Source organism: Miscanthus floridulus, chromosome 14, assembly GCF_019320115.1.
Source record: "Miscanthus floridulus cultivar M001 chromosome 14, ASM1932011v1, whole genome shotgun sequence".
In the NCBI taxonomy this organism is placed as follows: Eukaryota; Viridiplantae; Streptophyta; class Magnoliopsida; order Poales; family Poaceae; genus Miscanthus; species Miscanthus floridulus.
The window spans coordinates 15,902,266-15,919,580 of record NC_089593.1 but is presented as its reverse complement, the minus strand read 5'-3'; positions in this window follow the sequence as shown (position 1 = coordinate 15,919,580).

The window sequence follows — 17,315 nt, the reverse complement described above, 5'->3', positions numbered from 1 at the left end:
TGACTTGAAAACTAATTGATTGTCATTGTAAAGTTTCCGAGCATGAATAGATAAATAAGTACTGCCTTATTCTTAATGGAATCAGTAAGTCTGCTTCTCGTTCCTGTAGTCCCTTCATGAATGATTGAATGAAGGAAGAAGTTTCACTTAAACTCTGACAGAACTTTCATGATAGATATTTATGAACTCATATAAAACTTTATACATACTTTTTTGTTAAAAAAACGCCACATAGAAAAAAACCTTTGCAAATATTTCTGGGACAAGTCATTATTATTGTTAATCGTTCAAATACAAGTTTATTATCAATATTTATTCCATGAGAACTAGGAGGGTGACCTAAACTTCTTATAGGATTTGACATGAAATTTCATGAATTACTTGACTATTCAACTTCTTTAATTATAAAGTCAACTCTGACAGAAGCCTTACCTATTTTTTATTATACTAATGTTCTCCTTCATAGAGTTCCAGCGTTGCTGCGGTAAACTAACAATCAAAGATGACAAATCCAAACGCTGACAAGGCGCAGAGGGAGCTCTTTGAACTGTTTCCACCGGATATAGTTCCATGTAGAGCACAGATAAAACTTGTTGATCCCTCGGCTGCCCTGCATAGGTAAGTAGTAAGCTTATCAGCACACTCACTCACTATGGCTAGAGGTAGAAGAACATACTGAGAACAGCTCACACAGAGAGCACAGGCCCAGCGCTGGCCGAAAGCTCTGCTTCTGGATGTGGCAAACTGAACTGATTTGCTGAACTGCCTTGGCATAGCATATATACAGGTGCTTGGTATCTCTACCAGGTACGTAGTTGTTGGTGAGTACACCAACTATCTACTCCTAAGGTACACCAACTATCTACTCCTAAGATACAAGGCTTAGCTCAGCCATCTCTACACTACATGGCTGAAGTAAGCCATTCCTACTCCCCTTACTGCAACAGCAGCAGGGACTGAACAACTTAGCCGACCAGTTCTAACTCCTAATCAGGGAGTGGACAGCTTAGCCGACCAGTTCAAATGGGGAGCAGTAGATTATGTCTTATAATTCTTCCCCTAATCCTGCTGCTAACCCGATGCCTTGACCTCATCCATGCCAATCATCTTCCTCAGCTCCATGAATCGTAGGCGCCCGAGTCACTTGGTGAGGATGTCAGCGACCTGTCTGCCAGTCTCGACAAACTCGATGACGATCTATCCTCCATCGATGCAGTCCCGGAGGAAGTGGAACTTGATGTCGATGTGCTTGCTCCGGTCGTGGAGGACATGATTCTTGGCGAGGGCGATGGCGGACTGGTTGTCCACCATCAGAGCTGGCGGGTGAGCTTCCTCGCTGGTCAGCTCGCCCAGCAGCCGGTGCAGCCAGATAGCCTGGCACGCCGCTGTGGCTGCTGCGACGTACTCCGCCTCACACGTCAACATCGCCACGATCTTTTGCTTCAGCGACTGCCAAGAAATAGGGCCGCTCCAAGGAAGACGAGCATGCCGGAGGTGCTCCGTCGTCTATCAATGTCGCCCGCCATGTCCACATCACTGAAGACAGTGAGCTCCGGCTCACCTTCCTTTTCCTTGGGGGTGCCTCACTGAAGACCGTGAGCCGCAACACACCCTTGCCGCCACTCTTGGGGAAGATGATCGCTTGATCAAGCGTCCCCTTGCGTAGCAGCCTCTTCACTGTCGATCAGTCATCCTCCTGCGGGTCCTCCATGAAATGGCTGACGTACCCGACTGCGAACGCGATGTCCGGTCGGGTATGCGTGAGGTAACGCAGCCCGTCGATGATGCTCCGGTAGCGCGTCGCGTCCACCTTCGCCGCCATGCTGTGCTTGGACAGCTTCAGCCGCTCATCCATTAGAGTTGCGCACGACTTGCACTCTGTCATACCGCTGTGCTGCAGCAGCTTCTCCGCATAGGCGCGCTGGCCCAGGGAGATGTGCTCCTTCCCCTGTCTCACCTCAATGCCGAGGTAGTAGGAGAGCGCTCCGAGATCGCTCATTTTGAAACGAGTAGCCATCTCGCGCTTGAAGTCGTCAATGTACTCCGCCCGCGCTCAAGTGACGATCAAGTCGTCCACATACACGTCGAAGACTAGCTCCTTCTTCCCCGTCGTCGCGTGTAGAGCGCGTGCTCCGTAGCGCAGCGAGTGAACCCAAGCTCGCCCAAGGTGGCGTCGAGCTTGGCGTTCCACGCTCAAGGGGCTGCCGCAGCCCGTAGAGCGCGTTGCACAGCTTGAGCACCTTGTGCTCAGCGCCCTTGACGGCGAAGGCTGGAGCTTGCTTGACGAAGACCGTCTCTGCGAGCTCGCCGTTGAGGAACGCAAACTTGACGTCGAGGTGGTAGATGCGCCAATCCTTCACTACTGCCATGGCCAATAGCAGACGAATGGACTCCATTCGTGCCACCAGAGCAAAGACTTCCTCGAAGTCGATGCCCTCACGCTGCACGAAGCCACGGGCGACGAGCCGAGCCTTGTACTTGACAATGGCGCCGCGCTCGTCCTACTTCACCTTGTAGACCCACTTCAAGCCGATTGGCCTGCAGCCCACCGGTGGATCTACCAGCTCCCATGTGCCATTGTCCTCGATGGCCTTCATCTCTTCCAACACCGTTTGTCGCCAATTGTCATCGCATTCAGACACTGCAAATGTCGGTGGCTCCTTGGCACTAACAAGGAGCAGCTCTGGATCATCGAGCACCCGACTCGCCAGGCCTATGGCCCCTACATTGCCGATGATGTTGTCTAGCCTACGGAACCGCACCTCCTCGCCATCGTGGAAGGCATCCATGAACTTGCTAATGTCGCTTGGAGGGGAGGTGAACTTGATCGGTGGTCCCCGGCCTCCCTGTTCTGTCAGAGTGGTTGGCATCACTGTTGGACCGCTCGGCACCACTGCCGGAGTGGTCGGCATTGCTGCTAGTCCACTCGGCACCACTCCTAGAGTGGTTGGATCTACTGCTGGAGCGGTCAGCACCACTCCTGAAGTGGTCGGCACTGCTGTTGAAGTGCTCGGCACCCCTCTAGAGTGTTCGGCATTGCTGCTGGACCGATCGGCACCTCATCTCCAGCGTCTCCACCACCGTGGATGACTATCTGTTCAATGACAAAGGTGCTGCTCAAGCTGCTAGCTTCCCCCGTGCCTAGACCCTCCTAGTCCCAGACCGCCATCTCATCGAACACCACATCCCTAGAGATCACCACCTTGCCTCCCTTGGGATCATAGAGCCGATACGCCTTGGTGCCCTCCTCGTAGCCCAGGAGCACCATCGGCGTGCTCCTGTCTTCCAGCTTGCCAAGGTGAGGCTTGGTGTTCTTCACATGGCCGACGCAGCCAAATATCTTGAGGAAGGACACATTCGGCTTGCGTGTATGCCAAGCCTCGAACGGCGTCTTGCCCTTTAGGGCCTTGGTGGGCACGCGATTGAGGATGAACACCGCCTCTCCCCAGAAGTTTGCCGACAAGCTTTTGGCCTTCATCATCGACCTCGCCATGCCGACCACCGTCTGGTTCCGCCGCTCCACCACGCCATTCTGCTACGGCGTGTACGGCGCGGTGTGGTGACGCACCATCCCTTGATCCGCGCAGTACGCGCCAAACTCCACCGAGGTGAACTTGCTGTCGTGATCCGTCCTTAGCATGTGTAGCTTCTTCCCGCATGCGTCTTGAACCTCTTGATCGCCTCCGACACCTTGCCCTTGCTCGTTAGGAGCTACAACCACATGTAGCGGCTACATTCATCCACGAGCAGAATGAAGTACTTGCGCGGCGTGATCGACCCGCAGAGGTCACCATGGACCAGCTCGAGGGCCTCAGCCATGCGGTACTTCGCCGTCTTCGGGAACGGCAGTCATCTTTGCTTCCTAGCCAGGCAGCTGTCACACAGCTCACCGGCGTCCTCGATGTAAGGAAGCCTAGTCACCATCTTCTCCAGCCGACCAAGAGCGTCAAAACTGAGATAGCCATACCGGGCATGCCATGGCTCCTCCGTGCGCCGTGCAGCCAAGCAGATGGGCTGCTCTACCTTCAAGTCATGTGGTACAGCCGGTTTTGAGACCTCTTCACCTTGGCAAGAAGCCACTGCTTCCGGTCCCAGATCCTGAGGACGCTGTCCTTGATCAGTTCCTCATAGCCACACTCATCTAGCTGACCAATGCTGATGATGCTTGAACGTAGCTGCAGGATGTAATATACATTCGTTAGCACGCTGTGCTCGCCATTCTGGCACCTGCAGATGATGGTGCCGCGCTCTCGGATCGCCACCCTTGAGCCATCACCGAACTTCACCGTGCCGGTCACGTTGCCGTCGAGCTCGGAGAAGGCTGCCTTGGAGCCCGTCATGTGGTTGCTGACGCCGGAGTCCAGGTACCATTGCTGCTCCTGCTCGCCGCCCACACGTCCAAGGTGGACTTGGGTGCGCGGTTCGTCGAGGTTGACAGCCTTCAGAGCCTTCCCATGCTCCTCAACCGCCGTCACCTCTCCCTTCTCCCTGGCCTCAACATCGTGTAGTGCACAGAACATAGCCATCAGGAGAGTGGCCTCATCATCATCATCAGCCTGCGCTAGATGAGCCTCAGCCTCTTATTCTGCTTGCGATTTGGGCACTCCTTTGCCCAATGGTCCGTCTTCCCGCAACGTCGACAGACGTTGGGGTCGACCTTCTTCTTCTTCTCCGAAGAAGCCTTGCCGCGGCGCTTGCCATCGCCACCGCGGCTGGAGGGGGCTTCCCCGGACTTCTTCTCCTTCATCCGGGCAGCCCACTCCTCCTTTGTCATCAGCAACTTGTCGCTGTCCATTGTTACTGTGGCCTGCTCCATGCGCTCGTCCACCGCCCATAGACAACCTATCACATCCTCAATGGTGAGGGTGGACAAGTCCAGCATTGTCTCGATGGAGAGAGTGATTTGGATGTACTTCACCAGCACGGAGTGGAGGTACTTGGAGACCGCCTCTTCTTCATTGATGGTGACGCCGTGGTCCTCAGCTTGCTGATGAGCGACTGTAGGCGGAGGGAGAAGTCCTTCGCCGACTCACCATCCTTGAACTTGAGCGTGGCGTACTCCTGCTTCAGCAGCTGGGCCGTCGTCTTCTTTGCGCGGTCGGAGCCGACGCGCATCGCTACAATGGCCTCCCATATCTCCTTAGCAGAGTTCTTCGCCCCCAACGGCTCCTTGTACTCCGCCAACACAGTAGCGAGGATAGCCTCCAACGCTGACATGTCGTCTTCTTCGTTGTCGGTGCTCTTGTCAGTGGCATTCCAGAGCCGTCGGGCTCTGAGCTTGACCTTCATGATCACCGCCCACTCGCCATACATGGTGCGAGTCAGCGTCGGCCAACTGGTGCCGCTGACCTCCCGCACCGTGCGCACGACGACCTCCTGTCGTGGCTGGGCAGCCACAACAGTGCCGCTGCTGTCGTCCATCTCTGAACCGTCCGTCATTGCCAATGGTTAGTCTGGCGACGACGCTTGTACGGCTTTGATACCATTTGTTGATCCCTCGGCTGCCCTGCACAGGTAAGCAGTAAGCTTACCAGCACACTCACTCACTATGGCTAGAGATAAAAGAAGATAAGCACACTCACTCACTATGGCTAGAGGTAGAAGAAGATATTAAGAACAACTTACACACACAGAGCACAAGCCCAGCGCTGGCTGAAAGCTCTGCTTTCTGGATGTGGCAAACTGAACTGATTTGCTGTATTGCCTTGGCATAGCATATATACAGGTGTTTGGTACCTCTACCAGGTACGTAGTTGTTGGTGAGTACACCAACTACCTATTTATAAGGTACAAGGCTTAGCTCAGCCATCTCTTCACTACATGGCTGAAGTAAACCATTCCTACTCCCTTACTGCAATAGCAGCAGGGACTGAACAGCTGAGCTGACCAGTTCCAACTCCTAATCAGGGAGTGGACAGCTTAGCTGACCAGTTTAAATGGGGAATAACAGATTATGTCTTACAAAACTGACAAAACAACTGATACAACTTATAAACTGAAACTTGCAAAGAAGAATAAAATAATTAACAATATGATGCGACTAAACATAAATAACTCAAAATAGTGATACCTGAAAAATCCAACTCTCAGGAAGAAACCTTGAACAGATATTTCCTAAAGCGTGTGAAGCAGAGAAAATTCCTGTCAGGAAACCAAAGGCAGCTGCCCTCTTTGATGGTTCAACCACATCCGTCTAATTTACGAGAACATTTTAGACTGTCAGATTGTGTATGTTTATTCACAAACAACGAAACAAATGTATAGTGGTACACTTCCGTCTGTTTGTATCAGATATATTCAATTATTCACAAACAGTGCCACTTGAAGAATCTTATTGTCTTTAAAGTATCAAATATTGTTGATTTTTTTGTAGTTTATTCTTTTAGTTACTTAATTAGTGACATTGAAAACATAAGGTAACTAGGTTCCATCTAGTCACCAACTTCAGTCAAGGCAATAGTTCATGTAAAAAGAAAAGAAAAATGATTTTGCCTTAGAAAAAAAAAGATGCATTAGCAGACTTCACTTGACAATACGGGAGCAGTTCAACCACTGACATGCCATTTTTTTTTCTACAATGGAGAAAAAGTTGAAACTATTTCTCACCGTGTATGTAACTGCAAAAAATATTATGGTTCCTTGGCCGATCATGTATGACAAAGTACGCATAACAAGGTAGACATGCACAGTAGTCCTTGAATTTTTCCATGCAAGCAGAGCTGCAGGCATGAACATCAATTAACATCCACATCAAATGGTCAAATGGTTTAACGCAAAAAATTCCTATGGACAAATTAACACTTTACTGAAAGGAACAGGCATAGACGTGCTCCATGGTCAAATTGAAACTGAATCCATATGCATTGTCTAGTGTGACTAGTAGTGTGGCCTACAAATTGAAGGGATCACATTAGTAGCTGAGACAACAAATCGGAAAATTACCAAATGGTATTATGGAGGTGGAGACAGAGAGGAGGAGGATAGGCTTGCGGCCATATTCATCTGCCAGCTGACCCATCAGAGTGAGCCCTATAGTCCTGAAAATGCCCCCAACCTGCAATCAGTTATAAGGTGAGCAAACATGCGCTCAATTACGTTGAACTGAAACTTGATTTCCAGGAAAAACAAATAACCAGCACAGATGAATTTGTTTATCCTGTTTCAATGTTTACTTGTTTAGCTGAATTATTGTACTTGGCTCAAAGAAACACTATATGCTTCAGGAAACAAACAGATTTCCTATACCAACTGTTCTGATGCCAAAGCAGAAACATCCCTCAATGGTCACCACGTAATTCTGATAGCATAATTTCACCAACTTAATCAATCTATGTGACAGATGCACGGTCGTTTTAGTAACTAACTACAAAGAGAACACTGGTACCGAAGGATATGTGTACTCAGGCGATATAGATAGACAGATTCCCCTAAAAAAAAGATAGACAAATTTCAGACAAGCTGAAAAGTACTATTCACTTATTTGTTTCGAGAGAAAAACACCGTTTCTTCGTTGAAAAAGTATGGCTGATAAGACAAGAGAACATGGCCCAGTGGTGCTCAATTAAAGCCACAAGTACGGCTGTAAAAGAAGTCCTAACATATATCCAAGATTTACATACGCTCTGCAGTAAGATCTGTATATGGTATTTGCTCCTTTGACATTTTATTGAGCACTTGTGGCTTTTGGCAAGATTCGTAAGGCAGCTTAATGTGTTTCGCTTTCACTCGTGTTGCGTTAGCACTTTCTTTTCCTAGAGAAACCAAGTTGTTATAATGGAAACAATAGTGCACGAACCAAAATCGTATAGAGACATACATACCGAGGACTGAAGGCCGGTGAGGTAGATAGCCTCAGAGCAGGGCGTCGAGGCAGAGCTGGTAGCAGTGAGGGTGAGGGGGCAGAGCGCGGTGGTGACCTTGTCGACGAGTGCAGGCACGATCATCTCCTCGGCGACCCCGTACAGCGCCATCCCTACCAGGAGGTGCAGCAACGGCCTCATCACAACTCTCATCTCGTCGCCTCCAAGGCAACCCATCTCCAGATGTCCTTCCCTTCCCTTGAACGTAGCAGGTGGAGCTAAAAAGGGACAGAGGGGGTCGAGTGCCATGTCGAGCAGGCAGTAAAGTAAATTCAGGTGATGGATTGAGATCAAACGGACCTTCAGTTGACTTTTACTTGCTGTCTGTACCCTCTCGCGCGCGTGACCTCCCTTCGGGCGCCACAGTCTCCGACCGCCCGCCGCCGACGAGGGCCGGTACACGGAGACTGGACCTTACAAGTTACAAGGAGGAGGGTGAGCTGTGGCGCTGCCGCCAGAGCTGACGGAGAAGAAATTCGGTGTCCGGGGAGGCGGAGGAAACGGACGAGCCGACGAGGCGCAGGAGGAGGCAGGCGGCGCCGGACGCGAGGACGGCAGGGAGGTGGCGCGTAGGGGAGGCGGGAGCCGGGAACGGGGCTTGGCGGTATTTTTATTTGTTTTTCTTTTCTTTTTTTCCCCATTGGTAAACCGTGAGTCCGTGACGGATGCTTACGTCATGTCCGGAGCTGCTCAGCTTGTGGTAGCGCCGGGACGTCCGTTTTCCGCGCTTCAGCCCTGTTGGCTCGAACTTACCGATCATGCTTTCTCCTCTCATGACAAATCAGCTCCAGCCAGCTTATCAGCCATATAAACCATCAGCCGAACAACTCACATAGGTCCGTGCTGCGTCGAACATCACCAACATCAAGAAGAGGGGGAGGGGGTGGCGGATGCCCAGCCGGCGTTGGAAGGAGGAGACACTAAGGCGAGACAGCAGAAAGCGAGGAGAGAGATGCAATACCCGATTTACTTTTGAAACATCCAGATGCAACACTTGCAACGTATGTTTGAAAACAGATGAAACACTTAAAACATGCATATAAAACACTTGCAAAAACAAATGAATTACACTGAGAAACCATCATAAAACATACACAACATGAAGACAAAACATTTGTAATATATGTGAAACATATGCAACATCCAAATAAACACATTTGCAGCATATGTCTGAAAAAACAGATAAAACATTGAGAACCGAAGCTTGCAACATACGTGTAAAACATTGCAACATATGCAACATCCCAACCTACTTTTGCAACATCCGTATAAAACACTTGCAACATACCTATAAAATATTTGAAACACTTAGAAACATACGCTTCCAACATGCGTTTTCACCCTTCTTCCATTTGACGCAGCGCAGAGCGGGGAATGGGCAAGCGGAGGGCAGCGCCGTCACGACCCCTTCTCGAGGCGAGCGGAGGGGGCGGTGGGGATAGGCCACTGGCAAGCTTTGCCCTCACTACGGGCTGTCGCTGTCGCAGGTGGGCGGAGAGGAAGGCGGGGACATGCCAGCAATGGGCGTAGGCCGCCGCCAAGCTCTGCCGGGAGGAAGGGGGCGGCCTCAGGCGCAGGCGGCTGCCGATGAGCTCTGGTCGGGCGGGGTTGGGAAGAAGGGGTCGGCGGGGAGCTCTGATCGGGCAGGGGACAGGAAGAAGGCCAGCGGAGGCGCCGCGGGGGATGGCACGGGATGGAGGCGCCACGGGGAGTGGGACGAGCGGATGGCCACATGTGAGGAGTTTTTTTTAGAGTGTGTACGGATGGGGCGGACGCCCGTGGCGTATCATTATCGATTCTAAGTTCGGTTCTAGGTTGTAAGTTGTTTTTTAGGTTACTATGTAAGTAGACATAAAATATAACTAGGTGCATTGCTAAAGCTATGTGCATAAAAAAAACTAGAACAGCTTATAATTTAGAAGAGAGAGCTCACTAATATCAACCCTGGTCACGATGCTCGCCTTCTAAGCTCCGTCACCGTTGTAACTTGAGATGAAGATTGTTTTTTGCGAGGTATGGAGGAGCACGAGGAGGATTAACTAACTTGCAACGTACTAGGGACGAGTTCTTCATCATCTTGCTCTAAAGTTATCCACTCCTAGCTAGAGCCATTGTTTCACAATATGAATCCATCACTCCATGCAAAGCAACTACATTTATATACTGGGGATGCTAATAATTGATTTGGGTTCTAAATTCATTTGCAGAAATGAAGTACATGATTAGACCATTCAATCATTACAGGTTTACAGCTGCCTTCTAGTGTATGTACGAAATCTATTATATATGAACCCTATATTGGATTTGATGGCTAATTTAGCTAATGTGATGAGTAGAGGCACTATTGACTTCCATTTGGTTGAAAGCTCTTGTTCAATTTCGTGGATTCATGGTTTTGGCCATCAAGATAATAGTGGTGCTTGCAATGCTTCCTCATCAGGGTCATTTGAATTTGGAACTTCTCGGGATTTATCCTTTCTTTTTTTTGAGAAGTTCGGGGGGGGGGGGGGGGGGGAGCATCCCCACCTTTTCATTTCATAAAAGGAGCATACATGAGCAGTTTGTTACATGTCGTTTATGGAGAAATTAGCATGGGGTGGGGAGGAGAACAACAAAGCCCAAGCATGGGCAACATGTCTATCTGATAGGGGCAACCTACATGCCCAAAGCTCGGCATCTTCACGACACCCCGTGAAGAGGCGAGTGTAGCAAGGAGGCAGGGAACGGAACACAACATCGTGCCTGTGCTTCCAGAGACGCCAACAACAAAGTAGAAGAAAGGCATTGAAGTGGGCAGCAGGGATGGTGGACGGTGGTTGAACGCGCCAAAGAGCAGCAACATCTTCTTCATCAATTTGCACACCAATCCAGTGCCAAAAGCCAACTGCAAAGGCGCAACCGGCAATAAGATGAGCTGTGCTTTCAACCTGAGCACCACACAACTCACATAGGTCTGAGTCAATGCAGTTCTTCTTGAATAAATTCTCCCGTGTTTGGATTCTGTCTTGGACGAGTAGCCAGCCAAAAAACTTAACTTTGGGAGGGGCACAGTTCTCCCAAATGAACTTATAATAGTCACAGCTGCCACCTACTGCAATGATAGACTTGTATATCTTGGACGAACTGAGACGATGTGCTTTGTCCTCCCATGGGCAGCGGCGAACATCCTGAGCATTGGTGAGATTAATTTCTGCAAGCACAACGGTCAGTTGGGCGAGCTCCTCGGTGGCAACAGAAGAAAGCCGGGGCACAAAAGCCAATCTTAGATCAGAGACAAGCACATGATGAACCGAGGCTTCAGGGCGACAGGCGTGGGTGTAGAGAGCAGGCATGGCATCTACGAGCGGTCCAGCCGCCAGCCAGCAATCGTGCCAGAATGATGTAGAACGCCCATCACCCACCTCTACCGTGGTGAGCAGCCGATAGTCAGGTAGAAGCTGACGTAGTGAAGCCCAATGTGTTCCGACACTAGTGGACTCCGGTGCTTCAAGAGGACCTCCAAATTCAGTTTCAAGCCAGCGAGACCATGCCGAGTCTGTCGCAGTGTGCGCTCTGTGGAGCAGTTTCATGAGCAAGCAGGTATTGTGGAGAGAAAGATCTCGAACACCCAAGCCACCGTTCTCCTTTGGCAAGCAAGCTTTAGTCCAGCTGACCAAGCACTGAGCACCAGAAACAAATTCTTGACCTGCCCAAAGAAAGGCTCGTCGACGAGCATCAAGAGCATCTACAACACCTTGAGGAAGTTGCAATGCTCCCATTGCATACACCGGAAGACTGTCCAGAACAGAATTGACTAGGACAAGGCGGCCACTGTGGTTGAGGAGGCTAGACCACCATCCAGATAAGTACCTGTCAGCCCTCGCAATAATTGGCGCAAAGGCAGAGAGATTCAGCTTCTCATTGGAGAGTGGGAGACCAAGGTACGTCTGGGGGAAATCACCCTGTGCACAGCCAAGGACGCCCACAAATTGGGTAGCAACATCTTGAGGGACATGCATCGGCACTAACATGCTTTTGTTGTAGTTGATGTTGAGACCTGTAGCTTTGGAGAAGCTCGTTAGGAGTTCTTTGAGACGCTCCACAGCTTGTACATCTGCCCGGGCCACAATGAGCGTGTCATCAGCATATTGGAGAATTGTGCATGGCCGATCAGATGCAAGTGGGTGGCGCAAAAGTGTGTCAGTGGAGAGTAGCTGTTGTAGCAGGTCGGCCACAAGGATGAACAAGTACGGTGATAACGGATCACCTTGTCGCAGCCCCTTGCGACAGGAGATCCAACGCCCAGGCACACCGTTGAGTAGAATTGCTGATTTGGATGTTTCCTGAAGATTCTTTATCCAGTCACACCATTGTGCGGGGAACCCTCTCACTTTTAGAATGGTGAGCAAGCTCTCCCAACACACGCTGTCAAAGGCCTTAGCAAAGTCCAGCTTCAGTACAATGGTCGGTGCTTTGCGTTTATGGCAGCATTGGACAAGCTCTGTAGCATACACAAAGTTTTCTGAGATAGAGCGCCCCTTGATAAATCCTGTTTGATCAACATCCACTAGTTTTGAGATTTGAAGTTGCAGTCGAGAGGTGAGAATCTTGCCTACAATTTTGATTGGACAACCCTGTAGGGAAATGGGACGGAAGGCACCAGGTGTGACTGCATCTGAGGTCTTGGGTAGTAGTACCACATAAGCGCGATTTGTGCGTTCTAAGTCAGCAACACCATCGTAGAAGGCATCAAGGAATTCCATCACAGAAGGCATCACTAAATTCCAGGCTGAGCGATAGAACCCTGGGCCAAAGCCATCAGGACCAGGGGCACTGATGGGGTTCATGGCTCTGATTGCAGCACGTGCCTCTGAGACAGTGAATGGAGTAATCAGAGGCAATGAATCCACTCGAGGAAGGTCTCTGTAGATTCCATGAACATCGAACTCCCAAGATGTTGCTGCAGGACTTCCAAGCAATGAGGTGAAATGGTTGCTCAATATTTGCTCTTTGTCTACATGACTAGTGAAGCGTACCCCCTGCACTTCTAGAGCTTTAATATGGTTCTTGCGTAGCCGCTGTGAGGCATGTGCATGGTGGAATCTTGTGTTTTCATCACCTTCTTTCACAACTCTGAATTTTCCCCTCTGCTTCCAATATGCAGCCTGAGCCTTGAGAAGCTGGAGAAGCTTTTCTCGACACAGAGACCTAAGAGTAGTTTCACCTAAACATAGACGACGATGCTCTTCGAGCAGATCAAGCAGACGAATGATAAATTTGCAGTTGTTAATAAGGAGGGGTGTGTGTTTGTGTTTTGACCATTTCTTGGTGACGCGGCGAGTGTCCTTCAACCTAGCTGCAAGCACGCCCACCGGACCACCTGCATTGTTAGTAGCAGCATGCCAAACCGGTTCAATAGCAGGGAGGAAAGAGGGGTCATGCAGCCAAGCATTCTCGAAGCGGAAGCGACGAGTTTTGGGAATAGAGGTGTCAATTGTGATGAGGAGTGGAGTGTGATCAGAGGTGGCGTGAGGGAGTGAAGTGAGAGTGGTGTTTGGCACAACAGAGTCTAGGTGCAAGTTAAAAAAGACTCGATCAAGGCGAGCAAGAGTGGGGATTTCCCGCTTGTTCGACCAGGTGAACAGTCTGTCAAGAAGAGGCAGCTCCACAAGAGAAAGGTCGTGGATGGCCAAGTTGAAGATTTCTGCAAGGTGAGCATTGAAGTTATCATTGTTTTTCTCATCGGGAGTACGGATGAGGTTGAAGTCACCAGCGATGATCCAGGGGCCAGTAACAATACCTGCAATCTCTCTGAGTTCGTCAAGGAATTCAGGAGTTTGTTGGTGATCAGAGGGAGCATAGACATTTGTAAGAGTGAAAGTGAGATCAGAGAGTGCGGCGGTGAGGGTGGTGGTGACTGAGAAGGAACGAATGTCAGCTGAAAGAAGAGTGAGCTGGGAGTCGTCCCAGGTGGTGGTAACGCCACCACGAGAGCCATCAGCAGCTAGGAAACAATGTCCACGGAGGTTGGCAGGAAGGAAGGATCTGAATTTTGGTGGCGAGATGGCGCTGAGTTTAGTTTCCTGGATGCAAGCAACAGTGGGGTGGCAAGTGACAAGAGTATCTCGTACAGCGATACATTTTTCATCCTCGCCAAGGCCGCGCACATTCCAGGACACAATGGTTAACTTGCGATTTGAGCTCATTTGGAACTCTTCAACACCTGATTCAGGGATTCAGCGGCAGAGGCAGGCAGCCCAGCAGTACCCGCCATATCCCGCAAGTCCGTTGCATTCAGAGTCCTCTTGCGGAGGAGTCCAAGGCGTTTCACCTGAACTTGGAGGTCTTTTGAGCAGCCTGCAAGTTCATTCTTTAGCGCTTTTAGGCGTGATGCTTTAGTGGACATGTCCACAAAGTTGGCAGCTTCCTTCTCCCGTAGACGCACACTGTGGCGTTCCTTAGGCAGCTGGTCTCCCTTCTTGTGTTTGGCAGCTTTGTCTACGGCCCGTTTGACACGAGCACGGATTTTCCGTGCTGAGAGCTCATGGGCAGAATCGTCGTCGAGCGAATCCAGCAACAGCTGAGGCTCGGGAGAGTCGGCTGGCAGGGTGACAGACGGTGCGGTGGCTGGGGCGGCAGCAGAGGCTGAGGAAGTGCGAATGGTGATAGGAAGATCGGGGAGCGGCGGCAACAGCAAACGCCGTGGCTGGTGGATGAGCATATGCAGTAGTGCGGCAACTTCGGCGAGCGATGCAACAGCACGAAACAAGGTGGGTGCAATGGTATGGCGTGGTGGTGCTGGAGTCGAAAGTGGTTGCAGCGAGGCTATGGATGGTGCGGGGAGAAGGCACAGAGGGCGCGCGTGCGGAGAAGCTGGGTGGAGAGGAGGTGGGAGTAAAAGCGGCGCTGGGCGAAAGAAAGGCATGCTGGAACTTGCTGCCGCATCCATGGGCTTTGCCAACGGCCAAAGCACGCAGAACATCGACAGAACAAATGGTGCCAGCGGATACATCGCGTACCCACAGGCCACACGGCACGCTGTTGACGTCCTTGACTAGAACGACAACCCGGAGCTCAAGAAATCCTTGGCGGCTAGAGCGGTTCTGGCTACCTGGGTTGGTTGCTTCACAGGGGCCACTGCCTTTGTAGCTATGCATATGCACTGGATGCATGGGCGGGGCTGGTGGAGTAGGAGTGGTGTGGCTGCTGCTGGGTGCAGGTGGGATGGTGGCGCGGCGAGCGGGGTGGCCCCGCGAAGTGAAGGAGCTGTTGGTTGGCTTGGCACAGTGGCGTTCCCGATGCCCCGAGAGCCCACACCGACGGCAGCGAACAGGTTCGCGGCAGGCACGTATCTGATGGTCAGTGGCGAAACAACGGAAGCAAGCAGTGGAGGATATGCGAACGCCAGCAAGGCGAGCTGGTGGTTTTGGTGGCGGGGTGGAACCAAGCAATAGTGCGTCGCGATATGAATGCGGCGGTGTGGGATGAGGTGCAAAAGCGGAGACAATTTGATCTGACTGCACCCGAGGCAGAGGGAGGAGAGGCGGCAAGGAGCTGTTGGAGACCCACTTGGCATTTAATGTAGCAGCTCTGGAGCTGGATGGCAGCGCCGAAAGCTGATCGCTCAGTTTGACTTGTGCTATGACCTTGCCATTACTGTCTGGCCCCACTTGCAGTCTTTCTTTGGGAACAGGCTCCTTCTCCAACTCCGGCCGGCAATGGACGGCGGCTTCGGCCGCAGCCTGAGAGGCATGGAGGAGGAACAAAGTTGTGCCAAGCTTCTGTGCACCACGCGCAAGAATAATGTTCGCGACGTTCCTGCTGGCGACTTTCGTGGAGAAGACACCCAGAGAGGACATAGCGACGGAGAAACGCTCAGGCAGGGTGGTGAAACAGTAGTTCAGCATGTTGGCAACGATGGTAGAGCTCAGACGTGAGGGAGAGAGAGATGGACAGGTGATCCACAAGATCCCAGGAGCATCATGGGTGCGGAGGGGGGTGGTGACAAGAGAGAAACAATCCGAGAGGATTTTATTCTGGAAGAGAAGACCCGGTTTGGCAGCTAGTACTGACCTGCGAGGTGCCGGGGTTGTGCCGCTGGCCGGGGCAGTCGCCGCGTCGCCGGAGATGGCCGTGGAAGGTGGGTCGGCGAGTGGGGGAGGCGGTTCGCCAGAGGCACCGGCTGCGTGGTCGCGAGGGTGAATCATCGCTTTGGGTCAAATTCTAGCGATTTAGGCACTAGTTATCCTTTCTTTTGGGATGAAGTGTCCAGGCAAAGCATAAGGACGTAGCCTGTATAAATATTTAGCAAAGAAGGAATCTATTGGTGGTTCATATTCCAGAATCCAAAGATATAAATATATTGCATCACTTTATTATCGCATTTCAATCATACTAGGAGAGCAAAAGAACCCACCAGGACCAAAGCAGCCATAAGGAAACTGAAACCTTTGCAATTGAAGGGGGCTTCCTGTGAAATGAAGTAAGCTGAAACAGAGGAGCCAATAAAAAAGGTGTGATCAAATACAGAATGTAGTGTGTAAGGTCCCTAAGAAATTAAATGCTGGAATTTTCCAAGTTGATACAAAAGGTGATTGCTCACATGTTAGTGGGTTCATTAAAAGTGGTGCCAACATTCTAGCCACAGACTCTACGGTTGCGATAAGACCTTGTGCCTTCCCCTGAGAGAAACAACTGGTTGATAATACATAATTTTTTTTCTCGAACAGATAACACAGAATATCAGAGTATGCACATAAAACGTTTCAAGATTGAATTAACAAAAAAGCCATGTTAAGTGGCGTATGGACATGTACCTGATCAGTTGCGAGTACTTCCAAAGAAATGATAGCATAAATCTACATATTTGCATATTTCAATGCTAGTAAGTATGCAATAATGAAATATCACTGGAAAATTTGGAATGCACTGAAAATATTGAATTTGGAACTGAAAATATTGAACCCCTAAGACAGCACATGGCCCTCTTCTCATCTCTCGTCAGGTTGTAGCTCGCGCCCGGAAGGTCGACTTTCTCGCTCTACGTCGCCGGTGTCGGGTGAATTTCGGTCATAATGTCCTGGTTGACAAGATCTATCTGTGACTTCAGACCCTCCTTCGTCTTAGTCTTGATGTCTAGCAGGACGCCAATGGAGTTTTTGAAGACATTCTTCTCGAGGTGCATGCAGTCGATGGCATGGGGCGTATCTAGTTCCTTCCAGTACGACAGGTACTTGAAGAAACATGACTGCTTCTTGAAAGGAACAGGGGCGATAGGTGGTTCCTCCATCTTATCCCGCTTCCTCTTCTTCCTTGTTGTGATCCCATCTTCCTCTTTCTTCTCCTTTTCGAACTCAACGTCTATGCCCTTCACCATGTCAAACACCTTTTGCCCGTACCTCGTCCTTTCTGGCTCGTCAATTTGAGGCTCGTCCTGGTTGTTGAAGTACTTATTCATCGTAGCTGCCCAGTACCTGT